This window comes from Macaca nemestrina, chromosome 11, assembly GCF_043159975.1.
Source record: "Macaca nemestrina isolate mMacNem1 chromosome 11, mMacNem.hap1, whole genome shotgun sequence".
NCBI lineage: Eukaryota > Metazoa > Chordata > Mammalia > Primates > Cercopithecidae > Macaca > Macaca nemestrina.
In genome coordinates, this window is record NC_092135.1 from 140,255,625 (window position 1) to 140,264,484 (window position 8,860).

An 8,860-nucleotide genomic window follows, 5' to 3' on the forward strand; every position below is an offset into this window, starting at 1 on the left:
GAGACTGTCTCAAAAACAAAAAAAGTTTAGAAAAACTGAATTCAACAGAGCTCAATATAGCAAAGAAGAACTCTCCATGGAGAGCCCTAGATCCAGTTTCAGAGCCACCAGGGCTGCCCCAGGGCCGGGAGCCTGGATGGTGGAAAGGAGGTGGCCTCAGGAAGCAGAGAGGACGGTGGGCGCGAGGGCCCTCGTAGCGCTAGAGCCGGGACCTTGCCATTGGCTGAGGCTCAGTGACTGCGATTGGGTCAGACCCAGCTGCTGTGATTGGCCCAGACACAGCCTCTGTGATTGGCTGAGATTCAGCTGCTATGATTGGCTGAGATTCAGCTGCTGTGACTGGCTGACACCTGGATGCTGTGATTGGCTGCGACTGGGCGTGTTGTCCTGAGAGCATGCGCAGTTCTCACTCTGCAGCTGGCTCTCCCTGGGTCGGGCGCTCTGCGCCCACATGAAGGCTGAGCTTTTCCTCTGGCTCCTTGAGCCGCGACATCAGGCTCCTCCTGCCCTCGGACATCGGAGCTCCTGGTTTTCGGGCCTTTGGACTCGGGCTGAATGACTCCTCAGGCTCCCCCAGCTCTCCAGCTTGCAGAGGGGTCTCCATGGTGATGTGGATCGGCTCCCGTCAGCACCGCCTCATGCCTGCACCGCCTGTGCTTGCCGTCCTCTGAGGAGCCCTGGCTGGTACCCGGGGCCTGCTGGGCCCTCTGCGTCCCTCTCTTCCCTGGACCTGGTCCCCAGCCCTTTCCCCTCCCCGCCACAGCCCCTCCCTGCAGACCTCAGAGGCCTGGGCTTAGGCCTCAGCCAAGGCTGCTCCCAATCCAGAGGCGATTTTCAGCCTAGCCTTCGGGACAGGATCTCCTCAGCTGCCGCCACCGGGAGTCCACGTGTTGAAACCCAGCCTGGACTCCTCCCCTCCAGGGGCAGAGGCGGCTCCATCGCTCCTGGCAGACCTTGGGCACTTTCTCGGCTTCTCTGATGCTCACCTCCTACCTGCTGGTTTTATCTTCACAATTTACTAGCCCGGCCAGGCCCCCGCGCTCCCTGGGCCGCCAGCGTGGCCCAGCCTAGTCCAATCCATGCCTCCCTGGCGGGTGGCAGTGGTGGCCTCTGAGGTTCTCCCTGGTCCCACCTGGCCTTGCTCTGGAGTCCGTGTCTGCTTTCAGTTGAGCCGTGAGGGATCCGGTTACTCCATAGATCAGAGCCCTGAGCGACTCCTGGTTCAGCCGGAATAAGAGCCACGCTCTTCCTGTGGCCCCCGCTCTGCTTGTCCCTCCAGACGCCTCACCCTGACCTTCCAGCGTAAGCTCAGGTCTCTGCCCCTCACGGAAACCTTCCTACCCCACCGCCCCCATTTGGTAATGAAGCTTCATCCTGAGCCAAGGCGTCCTGGCCCCTGTAACCTGCTCTGCTTTCCGTGCCTGTAGCACCCATCACCTGACTTTTACTTTTCATGTCATTGTTGACTGTTAAGCTCCCAAGGCAGAGGTGAGCTCTGATTTTCTTTAGGGACATATGCCAGGCTCCTGGAAGAGGTCCTGGCAGGTTGCAGCTTTGACAAATTTGGATGGAACTGAGGAAGCTGGCGGAGAGGACAGAGATGCTCAGTTGCTCGAAAAATTGTGGGTCAAGCACTATTGGATTCCAACATGTCAGCAATCAATCAATCAATCACCTTTCTTTAAAGTGTGAATTCCTTGACTGCAGTTTCCTAAAAGAGCAAGTAAAAAGTAAGGGAAAATACAAATTAAAAGTAAGTGGTGTAATTCTTCCTGTATTATTAACAAGAGAGAGCCCTGGAACCTTTTCTCAGAGCATTTACTGTAAAACTTGTAATTGAAAGTTCTTTGTCTCTTTGAAATGTGTGCAACTCTTTTAAAAAGCTAAATAAGCTTCGTGACAGTTTTACAGCCCAGGAATGTCTTTCTCAAGGACTTGGGAGCCATCCATTTGAAACAGTCGTCCAGGAAAGCAGTTCCAGGTTCCCTGGGAGGTTTGGGCCTAGAGTCAGCTGGCAGGGCCTCAAAGTTGCAAACCCACCTCCTGTTGTAAAGGTAAGAGTTTATTTTTCCTTCCAGATAAAACCAGTTAACTAATGATGGCCATCCCAATTGCCAGACAAATCTGGGGTGAGCTATGAGTGGCAAGTGGTGGCGTGGTGTCCTCTCACCTGAGTCCGAGTTCTCGCCCATCTGAGAATGAGTGTGGTGGCTGCACCTGCTGGCCATGTGAAGGTGACGTTTCTTGTCTCTGCAATCTCTTAGCAAGTCACCTGTGATGCATGTTGTATTCTGGTTTAGTGTTTATTCTAACATAAAACTGTCTTCTTTTTCTTCTACCATTGTGGAGATTGTCCCAGTTTGTCAGAAGATCCCAGTGTTAATTATATTCCCCTGAAAAAAGTCGCAAGATGCAGTTGTCTTTGCAAGACCCTTGGCACATGGGGCTTCTGTTTCTCGTGGTGGGAACTTCCAAAGAATACGCTTTGTGGAAGGGCAGTGACAGCCAGGACTTGGCTTTTTTCCACAGCCATGAAGGGATGCCCTCGAGTCGCTAATGTCACTGCCCAGCGGGTTCCCCCTGCCCTCTGCCTAGACAGAGCCGATTTATCAAGGCAGAAGAGTTGCAATAGAGAAAGAATAATTCACACAGAGCCGGCTGTGCAGGAGACCAGGGTTTTATTATTACTCAAATTAGTCTCCCCTGAAACGTGGGGAAGGGTCAGAGTTTTTAAGGATAATTTGGTGGGTGAGGCTTGGGAAGTGGGGAGTGCCGATTGGTCAGGCTGGAGATGGAATCATAAGGGCTGGAAGTGGGTTCTTCTTGCTGTCTTCTGTTCCTGGGTGGGATCACAGAACTGGTTGAGCCAGATTCGCGGTGTGGGTGGCGTTAGCTGGTGTCTGCATGGGAACCCAGGGTCTGCAAAGCCTCTCTGATCTTAGGTTTCACAGCAGTGATGTTATTCCCAGGAGCAACTTGCAGAGATTCAGACCCTGCAGCCGGAGGCTCCATGGCCCCTAAATCGTAATTTCTCATCTTGCAGCTAATTTGTTAGTCCTGCAAAGGCAAACTGGGCCACAGGCAAGAAGGAGGTTTATTTTGGGAAAGAGCTGTTTTCATATTTGTTTCAAAGTTGAACTATAAATGTCTGCCTGAGGTTAGTTCAGCCTCTGCCAGGCATGAATAAGGACAGCTTAGAAGTTAGAGGCAAGAAGGAGTCAGTCAGGTCTGATCTCTTTCACTGTCGTCATTTCCTCAGTTATAGTTTTTGCAAAGGCAGTTTCAGTCATGCAGCCAGGGTGTCGTTGGCTCTGGGCAGAGGTCAGCCAACCATGGGCTGCAGGCCGCATCTGGAAGCCCTGGTGTATTTGTCAGTAAAGTTTTATTTATGCAGCCATCCCTATGAGTTCACATGCTGGTTATGACTGCATTTGTACTAGGATGGCGGAGTTGAGTAGTTTTATTTCAATACGCTGGTTTGCTACTAGAAAAGAGAAAGTGTATTTCGTACATGATTACCTTGATGCTGGTGATGTTCACTTTGTCTTCTGTTTAGTGTGTTGTTATAGATTTTTTAGTCCAATCTGATCATTTCTATCTTGAACAGTAAGTTATCATTTGCATGTGTTTGTAATATCATTCATAGTTTTGAAGCAACTTTAGGCATATTATTTGACTTTTTAAAATCTTACTGTAGGCCGGGTGTGGTGGCTCACACCTGTAATCCCAGCTCTTTGGGAGGCTGAGGATGGATCATTTGAAGTCAGAGTTTAAGACCAGCCTGGCCAACATGGTGAAACCCTATCTCTACTAAAAGTACAAAAATTAGCCGGGCTTGGCGGCATGTGCCTGTAATCCTAGCTACTAGGGAGGCTGAGGCAGGGGAACCTGGGAGGTGGAGGTTACAGTGAACCAAGATCGTACCACTGTCCTCCAGCCTGGGCAACAGAGTGAGACCCTGTCTAAAACAAAACAAAACAAAACAAAACAAAACAAAACAAAACAAAACTGTGTGTGTGTGTGTGTGTTTACCTTGTAAAAGGTATTTTTTTGACTTTTTAAAAACTTTTTTTACTTTGTAAAATGTGCAGTGTATTTTTTAAATTATAGAAAACTTGAAATATAGATTAAATCATATATCTATGTCTACTGAACATCCATTTGACCAACAAACAAATAATTGGGTATCAACAGAGTCTCATTTGTTTCAGATCTCTAATTGTAAAGGAGCAGGGCATTAGAGACAGCCGAAACCTCAGCACCCACTCTTCCTCCCCACCCTGCATGGGTCTCCCCCGCCAGGTGTGTGTCCGCTGCTGGAACTCAGAAGGCCAGGCGGTGAGGGAAGGCTGTGGTGCCCAGCTGAGGAGCAGGTGTCCCTGAGAACCCACCAAGGAAAGCAGGGTCAAAGTGCGAATGCAGTCAGCAGAGCCAGAAAATTAGGTTTAAAGCAGCTTAGATATGGGAGGTGGCACGGCTCTCTAGGGCTGACCCACCACCGCCCAGGAGCGCCCCCATGTACATCCTAATAAATTCATCTAGCCGCCAAGCTGCAGCTGTCTGAGTCATTCTTTAGTCACTTGGCTCCCTCCCAGTCTCGGGGGGACATTGCGGTCCCAAGGTTTTCAGGTTAACAGGTCACCTCTGACCTGAAGCTGGTATCAGCTGTCCCAACACGCACGTGTGCCCCAGTGCCACCAGTGCACCTGTCCCTGCCCCTCCCCTCTCTCTCCGTCTGTTTCACTGTCTCTGTCTCTCTCTGTCCCCCTCTCTAACTCTGCCCCATCTTTATGAAAGCACAAAGCAGGTGTAAGATGAAGATATGCCTCTGTGCTCTGTGCTTTAAACATGCACAGACCACAGAGGCTGTGGCACACGAGTCCTCACGGAACTGCAGTGCCATTGGCGGCTTCTGTTTGGGAGACGCACCCATGCTGGTCAGTGTGGATCCCTTTATCAAATGTCACTCCACGTCCTGGTCTGAATGGTGGCCGGTTTGCATTCACAGATGTCAGGTGAAGTTTATCTTCCCTCGTTTTCATCTTACAGCAAATGAGCAGGAAAGACTTAAGAACAGACACCCACAGTTGAGCTGTGAGTTTGCTCGTGGGGTGAGCACATTCCCAGCTCATCTGCAGTCAGTCTGCACGGCCTCCGAGTCCGTGGCCCCGTCCTCGCCAGCACCCACCGTCTCTATTGTGGTGAGAAGCTGGCACCAGGCCTCGTGTTTCCCCATCACGTCAACCCTCCGCCTCCTCGTTCCCATGGGCCTGGGCATCCTTCCACGTCTTAATCGGCCATTCTGGGTTCTTTTCATGCAGATTACTCGTTTCTATTCTCCTTTCATTTCCTTCCAGGCAGCTTGTCCTGTTCCTCACTGAGGTGGGGGGTTTGTCTCTATAATTATGTTACACGAAGTGGGTCACGGATGTCTGTGTTGGAGGCAGGGGTTCAATTAGTTGTGGTGTCTTGTGTCACAGATTTTTTAAATTAAAATCTTTTCTGTTAAGCTTTGCACTTTTTGTGCTTTATTTCTTGCATTCCATTTGTGTTGTTCAGAGAGTCTGGATGTTTTCACAGTTTTCAGGTCCATGTTTACGCTGCTGACCCACCGGGGATTCACCTTTGTGTGACGGGCGAGTGGTGGCTCTGCTGCTTCTTGATGTTTCCATGTGGCTCAGCGCTGCTGATGGGCACCGGCCCCACTGGAACCTCCCCTGCGGTCGGGCTGTCGGCCGCCTGTGTCTCCAGCGGCGCTTCCCGTCTAGGGTCTTTCACTCTGGGAAACGGTTTCCGTCATCGCGGCGTTTCCTGCAGCCCCCGGTCACCTGTGAGATGCTCCCTGTTTGCTCTCCTTACCCTTTTGTTTCTTTGATATTCTTGGTGTTTCCACCCTCCATGTGAATTTTAGACCAAATTTATAAAGTTCTATGAAAAGTCACTTAGGGCTTTCATTAGAATTAGATACATTTTCCAGATAAATCTATCAGTTCAACATAATTAGATCTCTCTGTCTACGTATGGATTATATTACACATCACGTATTACATATGCAATTGATCTGTATGGTACATTCCTAAAATTATTACCACACGTGTATTGAAGCAGTTCATTGATTTTTTCTCTCTGGAGGTCATTACCGTCGCACCGTTGCTGTCCTGGTAGATGATGCCTTTCCTCATACCTTTCATGGTTGCTTTTCTTTGTTTCTTGTTTACCTCTCTCGCATCTGTCTGACTGAGGGATTTCTAATCTTTTTTTTTTTTTTCATTAATCAATTGGAAAGCTTTAGGTCATGTTTTTGTTCTGTTACTGCCTACCCATATAGTTTTAATTGCATATGTGACTACATAGTTCCCATGTAAATCTCAGCTATTTAACTTGTCCCAGGTAATCTTGTGCATCTAAGGTCAAGGGCACAGTGAGAGAACACAGGAGCCTTCGGTGTCCAGGGTGAGGGCTCCCGTGCTGTGTGCCGCAGACCAGCGTTCTGGTGGGCGGGTGTTTTAACGTCCCCACAGAGCTGAGCGTGGATGAGAGACTTCCCAGCATGTTGCCTTCTCATTGACTGTGGCGGGAACAGGTGTGGGAAAGAAGAGATTGTCTTAGAAATTAAGTTAAGGATAAAACCTTGTAAAAATTGTACTTCCTAAAAATACTAAAAATAAAGGCCAAAAATACACTTGGCAAGTACAGTTCACACAACATTTTTCCTGCTATTCAGAAGAGTGACTTTGGACTTGGTAACGAGAGGATTTCGTGTCCCTGCCTGTCTCCGTGTCTCGCCGTCTTCCTAGCGTGCTCCTCCACACTCACCGTGCAGACACAGGTGCACGCCTGCGGACCCACAGAGGCAGCGCGTTCCAGGAGGAAGTGAAAGAATCCCACGTAAAGAAGATGAACGGTTTCATAGGTTTCACTTCTGATGTTGTTCGCTCAGTGAGAACATAATTAAATGGTACTCTTGGGCGAATCCATGAAGATTATCTTTTAAATATAGGCTATTTTGTTTGATTCCCAGTTACTTTGTTTGATTACCAATTACTTCAAAGTTTGTCTGAGAATTTAGTTGGGTCTGAGATTACCCTATCATATAGTTGTGTTTTATGATTTTCAAACACGTTTTTCTTCTGACTGATGACGTTAAATAGTGGACTTTGTTGCCATCTGATACTTGCTCATGCACCTACTCATAACTTTTCTTACCCCCGGCTGAGATGGGGACAGTCTGGAATCACTACTTACAGTGGAGTTTTGAAACAATGCATTCGATTGAAGAATAGTCCATCTTTACTAGATATTTTCTTCATAAGAAAATATATAAATGCCAGTGAAGCTGTCAAATCACACACATGGAAATTGTACATTGGGGGAACTAGTTTTGGGCATTTGACCCCAGCAGTGAGGGATCAATGACTTTGGAAAAACTGTAGCAATATTGTTCCTGGGCACATGTGAAGTATTTTATCCTCAGCTCGGAATCATCTCTCTTAACTGTTTGATGTGAATTCTGATCTAATAATCTACATTTTGATTTTTCCATGTCTTATCTTTTTTGAGAATATTTGTATTCAACCTGCCCTCGAGTTTATACCCAAGGGCCTGAAAGTCTGCAAAATGCATATTTGGTTGAAGTTTTATTATCACTCAAAGTTAAATTTTTCAAAGAAGTCCTGAATAAATTATTTAAGTTAAGCTGTAATGCATGAATATTTTAAATATATCTGTAATGAAGCTGCTGAAAACCGAGTATCAATCTACTGGTAGTTTGATGTGATAACATCATTTTCAAAAAACTATGAATTTTTGCTCAAACAACCCATGAAGTGTTGAAAGGTTGGAAAATGTTTGTCTCTACAACAGACGATTTCATTTCACCAGTCAACATTCCATGGTTCATATCTATGCGCTGAACACAGGCAAACACATAGGTTACAAACAAAATATAAAGCAAATGGCAAACATGGCCTATCAAGTTAAATGTTGTCGATCATGTTTAATATTTAAAAATTAAATTTTAAGGCTTAGAGCAATGTATGCCAGTGATTGAAATATTAATCTGGAAATGAATAAAATTTAATTTTAAAAAGTCTCCCAACCCCCACTCAATTGCTGATGCTTTCTCTCTAAAGTGATGTTACCAGATTCTTGTGTGCTCTGCCAGAACGAGAAGCCGGCCCACATTCAAACCAGGTCTGACCTGGCGTCCACACAGTCACTGCCCACGTGGCATGGCACTCGCGGCTCTGAGCCTGGAGGTGCCTTCACTTTTTGGTGTTTCCTATTAAACTCGCCAGGCCTGCTGGAGGGCAGGTGCAGTGCAGGCACCTCTGAGACCCCACACTCCTGCACACAGGCCATCTGCCCCCAGGCCAGTTGGAGCAGAGAGCCTGGGCCGTGGCTGGTTCTCCCTCTGCATGTCCTCCTGACAGGTGGCTTTCTGGGCGTCCCTGATGCCTGTTGGGAACAAATTAGCTAGTCAAATAGTTGATTAATTAATGAGTGGGTGTCCGACAAACATGACTCCTGATTGACACTCCTGTTAGAGCCCATTTGAGAGGAGCAGATGGGCCTGTCAGATAGTATCAGTGAAAATCACAGGGGGCTGCAGGAGCAGGTCCTGATGTGCGTGTGGCGTGGTGGGTAAAAGGAAACAAAATTTCCACCAGATTCTTTGTTTTCTGCCCCCCAGAGCCCACACTGCCTGGGTGTCCCAGTGAACCCAAAAGTCAGACACTCTGTGTTTTGTGGTTGACAGAAAGAAAAAATAAGTCAGTTATTTACTCTTAGTATGTTTCAAACTTTCAATTTTACCAGATGGAGAAGTCCTCACTGAGGGATTTTTAAGGATTGTTTGTGC

At 47.6% G+C, this 8,860-nt stretch overlaps 1 long non-coding RNA gene across 2 annotated transcripts; it reads left to right on the forward strand.

Moving 5' to 3' along the window:
• Positions 1–382: 382 nt before the first annotated feature.
• Positions 383–4,595, forward strand: LOC139357281 (uncharacterized). Of its 2 annotated transcripts, none has more exons than XR_011610239.1 (3): positions 383–1,753; positions 1,933–2,054; positions 4,212–4,595. It is a non-coding gene; the product is annotated as an uncharacterized lncRNA (long non-coding RNA). The 2 variants fall into 2 exon arrangements; XR_011610238.1 differs by having other exon boundaries at positions 385–1,730.
• Positions 4,596–8,860: the final 4,265 nt, after the last annotated feature.